Here is an 11,915-nt window from a genome sequence, read left to right on the forward strand (position 1 = left end):
TATCTTTTGGCCATGTAAATTTTCTCTTTTTTTTAATATTTATAGGTAATTATGTCATTTTTGTAGAAAATACTCCATAATAACATTTCTGTTGTATTTTTTTAATGATGTTTATTATATTCGGTTAAGAACGGAGATTTTACGAGATTCATATTATGGTTGAAATGATGCTGAATATAAATTAATACATATCTAAATATTTTTTTTATATTCATTATTGCCATTATTGTCATTAGAAAAAGTTTCTTACTCACTTAACAACTGGTGTTAAAAAGAAAATACTCACAACGACATCTATACGTGCAATCCAAACTATGATAAGAAATAATAAGAATATATATATGTAGCTAAAGCGTACATAGTACAGCAATTGTTTCATAGATGGCGTTAATATTAGCTAGTAGCGCCATCTATAAACAGATATTGTAAATACTGTCAGTTTAGACTAGTTATAAGCATTCAATACTAAACTCTACTGGTTGCAAGACAAACTCACTAGATGGCGCACAAAAAAACACCACAAAGCTTCAAGTATTTTTTTTTCTCGTTCACACATGAAAAGTTAATCTTTTTAAGAACAACGGACGTGATTGCTTAATATTAAATAATAACCTACTCGATTATCTGGCAATTAAAATGGTAATTTAAAGCCATTTGTCTAGTTGAATAAAATAAATCAAAATTATAATTATTAACTTGGAAATCCTGGTTTTAGAAATATTATGCAGGATATAGGTAAATAAATAAATCACAGTACTATGGCGTCAGTGCCTATAAGTTAAATTGCGTGACAAAGTGGAAAATTATCGGTGCAAAAAATTGGACGTGTATTTAAATATTTGACTTTACCAGACAAGCATAAAAAAGGCAATTTATTAACGTTTCTAAATCAATAAAATTATTTACGCCAACGATTTAAAACAAAATGAAAATTGTTTTTACCGCAAGGTCGTCCACTGGCGCCAGTGCAAGATTCTTTTCTGATGATACCGGACTTACCAAAAAATAACAAGGGATTTACCTCTTTTTATTCATTATAGCAATTTATTATTTGTAAAGATTTTTCGTTTTTATTGTTGTAAGTGTTGCGGTGAATAACATTTTAACACCAACAATTTTAGCTGTTTATATTTGACATTTATGTCCATTAACCCTTTAAAGCTCAAGCAATAAACTGTTACTTTAAAAGTTGTAAAATTTTATGATTGTATAGGTACCTAAATAACTAATGTCCTAAACTCCGAACGTCTGAAATTAATTTACAAGTTTGTTTTTGATGCAAATAACATCTCCAGACACTAGTACTATTAAATCTGTGCTAGTACTTGTGTGAAAAAAGCGACAACGCGATAAATTTAAAACCACACATAGTCCTAAAAAAACAATAGAAATACCTAGACCCTCTAAAACACTGTACAAAGCCAACAATTTAGCAAGTAAAGTGCAAACCTCGCATTCTTGCTCGCATACATCTCGCAGGGCTAGTAAAGCAACTCGAGTAAGGTCACATTTGACAGTTAAGGTAGTAAAACAAAACAGCGGCGCGGCTGATGGAGTATTGTTTCGGATTCCGTCACGCGTACCGCCGGACCGCGCCACACCGCGCCGCACGGAGGGTTAAGGCCACTGCTCAATGCACTGATATGAAGGAATTTTCAATCTTGCTGTTTCACATTATTAGGGAAATGGTTTTGCTTGTATTTGTGTTCACTAGAAATTGTTAGAAGATAAGATTTTTGTCTAATTTGTTTAAGATTTTTAAACGCTTTCTTGACAATTTTACTTGAGCCTTGTGGTGCTCTAATATTTTACATTTTAAATTGTAGGAACATGTATTTACTGTACACCTTAGTGACAGGAGTAGAAAAAGCCATAATGCGAGGCTAAAGATCAAGAAGAATGCAAATCAAGCCCAGCAGCAGTGAAATGATGCAAGCTTAAATTTACCCAACCTTATCATTCCACATTTAGTTCTTCCCTTTTCAAGATTCCACTGACATATCACTAGACCTTAGACCCTTTATTTTAATGTTATTTAGTCATGATCTAACGAAATGGTCAATTTGCGACATGTTTACGTCACGTACATCACGTGAAGATTTTAATAGATTTCATTTTACAGGTACTATCGAACAAACTGAATCATGACCCACCATGTGCTCATTTTCTAAAACACGTCTATATACGCGTAGGTCGAAATTGGCTTGAACCTGTACGTTTCCTTGGTGATGAATTTGTTATCTGTCATTATTGCGACAAATCTTTGTGCGTCAATACAATAATGCTTTGCTACCGTTTTCAACAGGCTCCGTGGCGTAGTGGGTTGATGTTACGACTGGGACGCGTCAGGAGTGGGTTCGATACCCACTCAGGACATGGTTTATTCGGACTTTGTAGGAAATAATGTCATTGTAACTATAAAAATTAAAATAATATAGGGTAACCAGCATAGTTATTACCCGGTTAAGGAATTGATACACAATTTTGGTCAATAGTATCTTTACCTATTTAGTAAAACATTGACTTAAACTCTGTTATAAACGCAACTTAAATATTCTTTCTAAAAGAACATCAGTCGTTGGTTTCAATAACTTTATACTAATTCAATATAAAACACTTAAATACAAGAAATACTAGTGAATACTGTTAATTCAAATGTGTTATCCTTAACAAATATTGCAACAAACTTATTTTTCTTTTCGAACTACACACCGGTCGCACAAACGTCGGACATGAGTTCTATAAATTAAAAGTGTTACCAATATTCTAAAAGTGACATATATCGCAATTAATTTGAACTGCATACTTTAGAAATTAAAATAAACGTATTATTCCTTAACATTGGCAATCACTGTATGATGGGCAATGACTATAGTGGTTACCCTAATCGTTACACAGATTTCTAAATGACGTGCTATTTGATATTTGTCATATTTGACACAAATAGTTTTTTTCGTAGTGAAAAGAGTTTATACTATTTACATTCTAGATTCAAATTAAGAGTGATTCATCGAAAACGTATCTACGTACTGTAATAACAAAGGTTAAAATTATCTGTAGTCGTAATACATCATAACACAGTCGTATGCATGTTTAAAATGTCCTAAGTCCAACTTTGACGATAAAGATGAAATTCTTAGTGTTTTGACGGTGTCAAGCGAATTGTCGGCAAAATGGGTCATGATTCAGTTGGTTCGATAGTACTTATATTTTGAGTTACTTACTTACGAGGTTACTACAATAAACTCGTGTAACGTAAAAACTCGTCATTATTCTATTTTAAGAAACATTTTTGCGTAATCGTCTCTAATCTCTGTTTTTTTGTTGTTTTGTTCTCAAAATAGAAATAACGACATAATTAAGTTAAAAATACATTTTGTTATGTTTTTTGTTAGTCAAGTTCTATTAGGAAAAGCATTTGTAAAAGACCGCCCGCATGACCGCAAACCTTAGGTAATACATGAAAGGCACTTATTTTGCGCATTTCATCACATTTCTAATCAAATATGTGGTCTACATGCATCTATTGCATAATTTAGGTGAAGTCAGGTAAAAGTATAGTTTTGTCGAAAGTACTTACTGTCGAAATACTTTGAAATCTGTCTATGAAAATTAGCAGGCAGAGGCAGGCACAACAGCTAGCACAGCTACAGATAATTGTTTTATTACGGTTTTAAATTCTCATTTCATTATTAAAGCACACCTTATTTTTGCCGATAGAAGATATTATAACCTTCTCTAGACTTCTAGAGTCTTTAAATATTATTATGATGGTAGCACAGTGGTCTTGCGTGAGTAAGACTCTCGAGCGTCAGTGTTTTACTTTCTCAGTTATCAGTTTTCAGGAGTTAGGTATTATGGGACTAATAACCATTCTTAGCGAACAAATACACTAAGTATATGAAACAATCTACTTACTTACTTCAATATAAATATATAGTACAGATCCTTTTGACCGCTAACCTTTACTGTTAAATCAAGCTCGCTTCTGTCTCAGTTAATTAACTTAATCGTAGTATTCATTGCAAATAGTTTTATAATGAAATCATTGATTATATGGACGTTGTGAGTGACGTGCGCTCTGCCGTGTACCGCCATCACGCTTTACCGATTAACTTTGTATTACAATTATTACTCTAACTGGGCAAAAAAGGTTGGCATTTTCTAAGATGTGATAAAAAAATATGGAGGTTCTGAAGTTTACTATAAACTCAAAAGACTGGCAGTCCTTTGCTTTTGAATGTTAATAATTATTGTACCTATCCAAAGCACGAAAAGAACTTAGTAGAGATCGTCTCCATTACGTATTGACCCTAAAATATTACGGAATATTCAAAGCGTAAAATATTTAAGATAATTTTATCTAGCTATCGAATTTCGATTAAATTCTTGAAAAGATACAAACAATCACCATCCATAATATGAAATCCTTACTAATATTATAAAAAGGAAAGAATTGATTTTAATATTTGTTTGTAATGAATAGGCTTCGAGGGTAGGTACAGATCCGATTGGGTACATTATAAAGGGCCATTACCGACTTTCAAAGAAGTCTATTTCGACATAATGATTAAATCATCATACCGTTTGACGTCACGAGTGAATTCGTTGGAATTTCCGTAATTCACAGATCGTTACGAAGTTATTAAATCGGTATGTTTACCTCATTTTACACTACGCACTTTGCGTCACTGCCCACTCAAAATTGACCGACCGGCGCCTACAAGTCGGTCAACTTGATGCCGAAGACATTTAAAATCAACATAACTTGCGGTTGTACATCCGATTCCAAGATTTAATAAAAATAACAAGGAAAAATTGAAGATTGTGATGTGAAATTTGTTTGTTTGTTCGTCATTAAATGTACGAAAGGTGTCCCTAAAACGATTTCCTAAAGAACATTGTCCCAGACGATGTTTGAAAGTCTACCTATTATAGGGTCATCACAGGTAAAGTCTTAATATTTGAGAGTGATTAAAATTAGATACTCACCATAACCGTTGAACTTTGTCCTAAAATCTTCTTTAGAATTCAAAGCTGTGACAAACATGGTTACTAATAAAAAAATATATTTTTAGATACCGTAGGAAACAGAAGAAACTTAAGAAGTGAAGAATTCCGTTTTCTATGAGAGTGACTGTAAAATCTTGAAGTACTCGGCAGGCAGAAGCTAGTGGTATATAATTCTCATTTTTGCCGCTGTACAAGTAATGCGTCATTGCATCCAAATAACTGCACAAAAAGAGAATTATCTACAAAACGAGTCTTCAAACAAAACTTAGAATTCCAAAAAGAATTTTGAATAATCACTTGGTTTTTATTTGTCTTTTCTGTAGATACTTGTGAACAGGATGTTTTGATTAGCAATATGCTAATCACAATCATAATCAGAATTTGAATATTACTGATTGATCGTTTCCTCAAGTATTTTTGAATTAGTGCAATTTGCTTACTTCCATCGGTAATTGTTTTCGCTGATAAGATACGTGTAATTAATGCCTACGTTTGACCACTTGCAAATTGACAACGTCAGCGATATTTTAAAGCAAGTTTTACAATTTACTACGGATAAGTGTCGGATAAGTTATCTGTGCGATAAATAGGCTTAGAAAGGTTTAAAAAACCCCACCCAAGGAAATGACTGATATGTATCTATCTATCTACTTATTTCGGGGAAAATCCGGCGTTATATCCGTATTAAGTGGATATTGACAGATATCAAAACTATTGCAACTGTTATCAGAATCTTAAATATTTTGCTACTTACAAGATATATTATAATTCCAATGAACCCTAGCAATATACATCGATAGTTTTAATTTTCTGCGAGCATAAGCCTTGCTATACACATATTCCGTTCAGCACGTTCGGCTCGGCAATACCTATTTATCAAACAACAAAATCAACTCGAAGTCATAACTGCCCTTGTTTCGGCATGTGCCGATTGGGTAGACCGATTAATGCCGAATATGTATGTAGCAAGCTTAAAACACGAATCGTATAGAAATACAAAACTACTTTCCTATTCATCAAATAAAACGTTAAAATTCTAACATTTCTCATCGTCATTCATCAAATTTAAAACTAAGACAGATTGTAATACCTTTTTGTAAAAGCCCTTTTTGTATAGTCTCATCAACTCCTCCCTCAAAGGACAAAGGGCGGGTAGTTTCATATAAATCACTGTATTAATGTGATTGCTAGTTGACCTTACTGCTTGCCACCAACCACTTAAGTTTGTATTAAAGAGAAGATCTTTTTATAATAATATGTTATAGTTTATTGTAAATTGGATTAGGTTAAATGAGGTAAATAAATAGCGAAATTAAAAGTGTTAGTATTTATTTAAGGTTTTGCAAGTAAATGTACTCCGGGTTAGAAAATGTAGATAGATTATATAGAGAAAGCATTATTTTTGAACTAATAAATGAAAAAAAGAAGGTTTTTATCTTACCAGATATTAAATTCACCATATAAATTTCGCTTTCTTATTATAATACATCAATATCAAATTAAATGTAGTAAAATAACTCTTCAACTACATCATTCTAAATGGTCTAATATTAGTAAGAAAATCACTATTAAAATTAAGTAACGTAACGTCCCATCTTCCCCTTAACTTTAAAACGGTGACGGTGCAACCCTTAAAATCACCCAATTATACCCCTTTTAAGGGGCGCCGCCCGAGCTATTAAGTATAGAACTACTGATTTATCTGAGAGCCTGTGATCATTAGGTGCATCGTTGATTAGCCACGCCTCTTACAAAGATAGTAGCACGAATATTAATGATTAATTATTATTTTGGCCCCGTTTTATCACAACAATTGTTGTTTTAGAAGTCAATTAAAAAATGAAGTGTGTAAAGAGGAGTACATCGAAGACTTTTTTTTTTTTCTTAATTAAGTTGTGTTGTTCTAACATATTTTATATATTAATCCCCAACTAAGACTTGGCCAGCATGATGGATTTAGGGTCTAACCCCTTACTAATATCTGGAGGAGACCATTGCCCAGCAGTGAAACGACAATTGGTTAATAATTTTTATACAAAAATACATTATAGTTTTTTACTGTCTGCATACTTCAGATATTAATACAAAATTATATTTAAAGATTTATGACCAAAATTAATACAAAAGAATCTCTTAAAATGTAAGGTCATTAATCAGCAAAAGTTCACTACTTTCTTATAAACTCCAGGTGTATGGCACTTATACTCGGAACTTGTAAATCTTATCGGCAACGGATCGTTTAGGTAAAACGATCGATATTATTAATGTACTCACTATTATTATTCACCTTGCATCTTTTCACAAACGATGCCGCCGTGATGAACTGCGATAGAACAATAATACTGTAGAGTCGAATGAAAATATTTTTTTCGTATTGCTATGGCTTTTGACGTAGATATAATATAAAGCACCCACCAATAATTGCTATCAAAAGCCAGAACGTGTACTAAATATTGTTAACGTTCCTTTCAGCTTTTCAACTAAGACTTCACATTTCTAAATGTTCCCTATTTTAGAAATGATAACTTGCAGAAAATACAAAACTATATACAGTATACCTCAAAGAAATAGCAATAGAAGAAAGCTGTCCATGCTAATATTACCCGCACTAATATTTATTTAATACCACTGTGTACTGTCTTTACTGTATGTATATTTTTTAATATACCTATCACAGCTAAAATTAATAGAGTTGTCATAGCTATAATAGTCAAACATTTATCTTGTTGTGTTGATACGATGAAGCGTGGTTCTCAACTGTCATTAATTTTATTTATGACTACTAATAGATTCTGCGAATTATTTAATTCTGCGAAGTAACACTTGTATTATATTTTTAATGTATGTGTTATAATTAATCAAAGTTCACACGCCCATAGCTTTACTTGCGTATGACTCAATTAAACGACGGCCATTTTTATCTGTTATTTTCATATGTGTTTTTCTTATTTTTTTGTGATCATTGGTATATTATTGATAGGGTTTTTGACATTGTTTTTTCTCGTAATAGCTTCTAGCGAATACTACTAATCGTACAAGTACCTACGTCACTTCTTTGAAGTGTTAGTCAATTATCGTAATTGTTGTTGTTGATTTCTTTCTGAGCCCTCGGTTTCGGAGGTACATTAAGCGTTAGTTTACCTATTCAATAGAGTTTAAACTCATATACAAAAAGGCTATTGAACAGATAAACTAACGCTTAATGCACCTCAGAAACCGGGGGTAAAACGTAACTAAACACTACATAGTTTGAAAATATAAAGTGCTCTTCCTCTCTATTGCTTTCCCTGTTCTATTACTCCAACCCAAATTGAGTTATCAAGTTTGGTGAAATTCATTGTTTTTGATCTTTTATATATCTTTTTGTGCCGATACGTGTTTAATAGTCAATTAATGATGCTACCTGCGGCACTTTTTATCCCAAATCGGTGGGTAAGGATGACCAGTCATGGGCTCATGGCAGCCATGGCCTTAGGGAATGTGTCCGTGCGGTCGATTCGACCACATTCGACTAGCCGGAGGGTTAAAAGCTAATGAATTGGGATTGTATTTTTATAGATGATTATTGTCGTATTTTTAAATGAATGTTTAACTGTATATGTTGAGAATTATTGCTTTGTTACAGTTGCGTGTGGTTTTGTAGCGGTATTTAGAGTAATGTGTGCTCTACAATCGAAATATTTATTTTAATTGTAATGCATATTAAAACCCACAGACCCATTAATATTTAACAGGTTTATAAAACGAATAACGTCAAAATTAACAGCAAGTTTGTCTTCTTGCGATTTTTCGTGGAGAAACGTAACATTTCTAAATGATTTGATGAAAAGGAGTTTCAACTGAACTTCTAATAGCTTGATATTATTATAGCCTGTGACAAAAGTATTAAAAATGTAGACAAGCTATAAATACTTACTGTAATAGCTCCGAGACACAATTTATAACTCAAACAAGCATACAGGACAGAGTAATCTAAAGTGTGTCTCCAAAAGATTTTCCCAAAAAACATTATAAAATTCTTATAAAACAACAAACGAATTGATTTTTTTCCGTTACAAGTTAATCAACAGAGATTATCCCGTATAATTTTGTTGGCTCCTAATCATAGGGCGGTCACCACTTATGATGTAATTGGACCATTTCGTATCCTCATCTCAGATCTAAACAGGATCAGATGAAAATCTATGATTTCTAATAATATGGGAGGAGAGAGAGAGAAATTAGAATACCTTGAGTGATCCTTTTGTGATCGATTGGTGAGACGCTCCAGTTACAGTTAGTGAGTTGTATGCCTCCTACGTCGGTGAAATTGAATTTTTATATTTTACCCATTTTGCTTGCTGCCACAGATAAGATTACTTTAGTATGGTCTGAGTCTGAAGTTATCACGCTACAAGCCGTTACGGTTCTTTAAAAAAAATAAAAAGCCCTTCTCATGAATCTTCATACGGAACATCTCCTTCTTCGCAGTTGGCACACATAAAATAATGTTCTTTTCTAGCAAAAAACAAGGTGTAACTAGTCTTAAAGTAACTAGATATTTTAAGTAACTGCAAGGCTGCATAGGAAAATATAATTCAATCCAGCATCTCCAGTACTCCAAATAAAAACTTTCATAATTTAACTACTGTTCTCGATTCACCATAAACATATTAATGCTAATCATATCAACATTTTTACAACTTACCCTTCGTGTAGGGCCCAACTCCACCTGTTATAAGGGTCGAATACAGCGGCCATAACGAGTGTACCCAGGGAATGGTAGCAATATCGGGTGGTGAGTGTTTATGACTCCACTTGTGTGTTCCCATCGCCTTGGACCGGCTTTTTTACAAGCCCAGTTTAACCTTAGCTTGACTCAAAAGTTTTAAATGAAATGTAGAGCTAGGAACTAAATTTTCAATATGACTCGAACAAAAATGAGTCAAGAACGAAATTTTGGGAATGATGTTAATATGTTAAAATAATTGTGTCACTCATTGTAAGAGCAGACTTGTCCAGCAATTAAAAAGTAGCCTTTTCTTGGATAAAACAAAAAACCTATAGAATGAGAACATTTAAAGCTATCAAAGGAATATGTAGAGTGCAATGTGTTATCATTTGTTACATACATCTTTTTTTTACATAGTCAATATATATGACGACATAACATGCGCGTCGTATATGAGTAAAACCATATAGCTGATCATTTCACACTACTGTCTATCGAGCCGAAATAGCTCAGTTGGGAGAGCGTTAGACTGAAGATCTAAAGGTCCCCGGTTCAATCCCGGGTTTCGGCAGGTCCACTTTTTGCTCTTTGTTTCTTGCAATTTTCATCGGTTATGTTTTATTTTATTTAATTAGTAGAAATCTTAGTATAATTATCTTTTTTTTATTAGTTAGATTATATTTTGCAAAAATAAGGATAATTTTTCCCTATACGGCAAGAATAAACCACTTATTATGAAAAAGTAAACAGTAGGTGCTTGTAGAATATGAATTATTGTTCTGTTATTACATAACCATGGGTTTATGTAATAATTGTTTTACATAAATGCTATAACGGAGTATTTATTGACAGTTCTTTGTACGGTTGTATACTAAATGGTATTGGCATGATTTCCATGCAGTAGAAAATCCGGCTAATATTGTTTTTTGTTTTCCAGTATTTGAGTACTTACATTTAGTTTATGCAACGAAGATAATTACAAACTATTGTATGATTCTTGTTAATTAATATTTCTTGTATTTATCGGAATAAATAAACCTAGTTGTAATTAGTTTTTTCTTTTTTCGATTTATTAATAACTGCGAAAAAACGATATTTTCCCTAGTAGATAAAAAATGCACAAAACCGGGGTAATCGATAAATTTGAAGTGATATTATTGTTTAAGTAATTATTTGACACTAAAAAAATAAAATACTTAATTCAGTTCACAGAGATACAGCAGTACCTGTCGAATACAAATATTTATGAAACATTTATAATATTTTATATAGGTAGTGTCTATTTACCTTTGATATATTTTGCTGGAACCTTGACTTTAGTGTCAGGGTCTGTAGCAAGGATGTGTCGAGTATTACAATAATAATAGGCTAGTTTAATATGCGGTCATCTCGTTTCAATGTTGCTTTACTGACCATTCAATATGAAACAACTAGTAACGCCATCTAGTGGTGAGAAGACTAAATTAGTTATGTTGTCAGCATGCGTGTTTTTTTTTTGTCAAATTCTAAATAATTGTTATTTCTATTTTTTTTTTGATATCGATTCATTTTTATTCTTAGTTTAGTAAGTGATGCAATCTGAATGTGATGTTACATATAACTTAGATGCGTAAAAACCAGGGATTTAATTTTGTTGAATAGAAGTTGAATAAAAATACGCTTGAATGCTTGTACTAGTTTTTAGTTACGAAAATAAAATTTTAAAATAATATTCATTATTAACAATGGACCCAGAGATTTTTCACTTTACGATCAGACCTCACACCTCCAATCATAACCATTAAAAAATCAAGCTCAATAAATTCACACATGTCACGTACCACACTCAGATTCACAGGTAAATGCGTTATTCCATGAATCACGGGGCTAAATACTTGGTAATTATACCAGTCATTCGTCGGCTATCAATTTAAACGCAACTCTGCTATTATACTTGTAATATCGCAATTTATTGTTTCAAGTAAATTAAATCACATGGTTTTGCTTACGGATTAAACACTGGTAGTTGTTGTTTATCGCCTTTGAAAAGATTTTGGACAAATACTGTTAGTTTTCTGATAAATGGCGATTTGGAGTTACAATTTTGTGTTATAAAATTCATCTTATTTGAGTTGGTACGTAATGGTTTTGAAATAATAGGATGGTAGTGAACCTTTATATGTAAGTAACTAGATCAAATATGTTGGCAAAT

At 32.4% G+C, this 11,915-nt stretch overlaps 1 non-coding gene across 1 annotated transcript; it reads left to right on the top strand.

The window, feature by feature from the left end:
• Window positions 1-10,222: 10,222 nt before the first annotated feature.
• Window positions 10,223-10,295, top strand: TRNAF-GAA (transfer RNA phenylalanine (anticodon GAA)). The gene has a single exon. It is a non-coding gene; the product is annotated as a tRNA-Phe (tRNA).
• The last annotated feature ends 1,620 nt before the right edge of the window (window positions 10,296-11,915 follow it).

This window comes from Anticarsia gemmatalis, chromosome 10, assembly GCF_050436995.1.
Source record: "Anticarsia gemmatalis isolate Benzon Research Colony breed Stoneville strain chromosome 10, ilAntGemm2 primary, whole genome shotgun sequence".
In the NCBI taxonomy this organism is placed as follows: Eukaryota; Metazoa; Arthropoda; class Insecta; order Lepidoptera; family Erebidae; genus Anticarsia; species Anticarsia gemmatalis.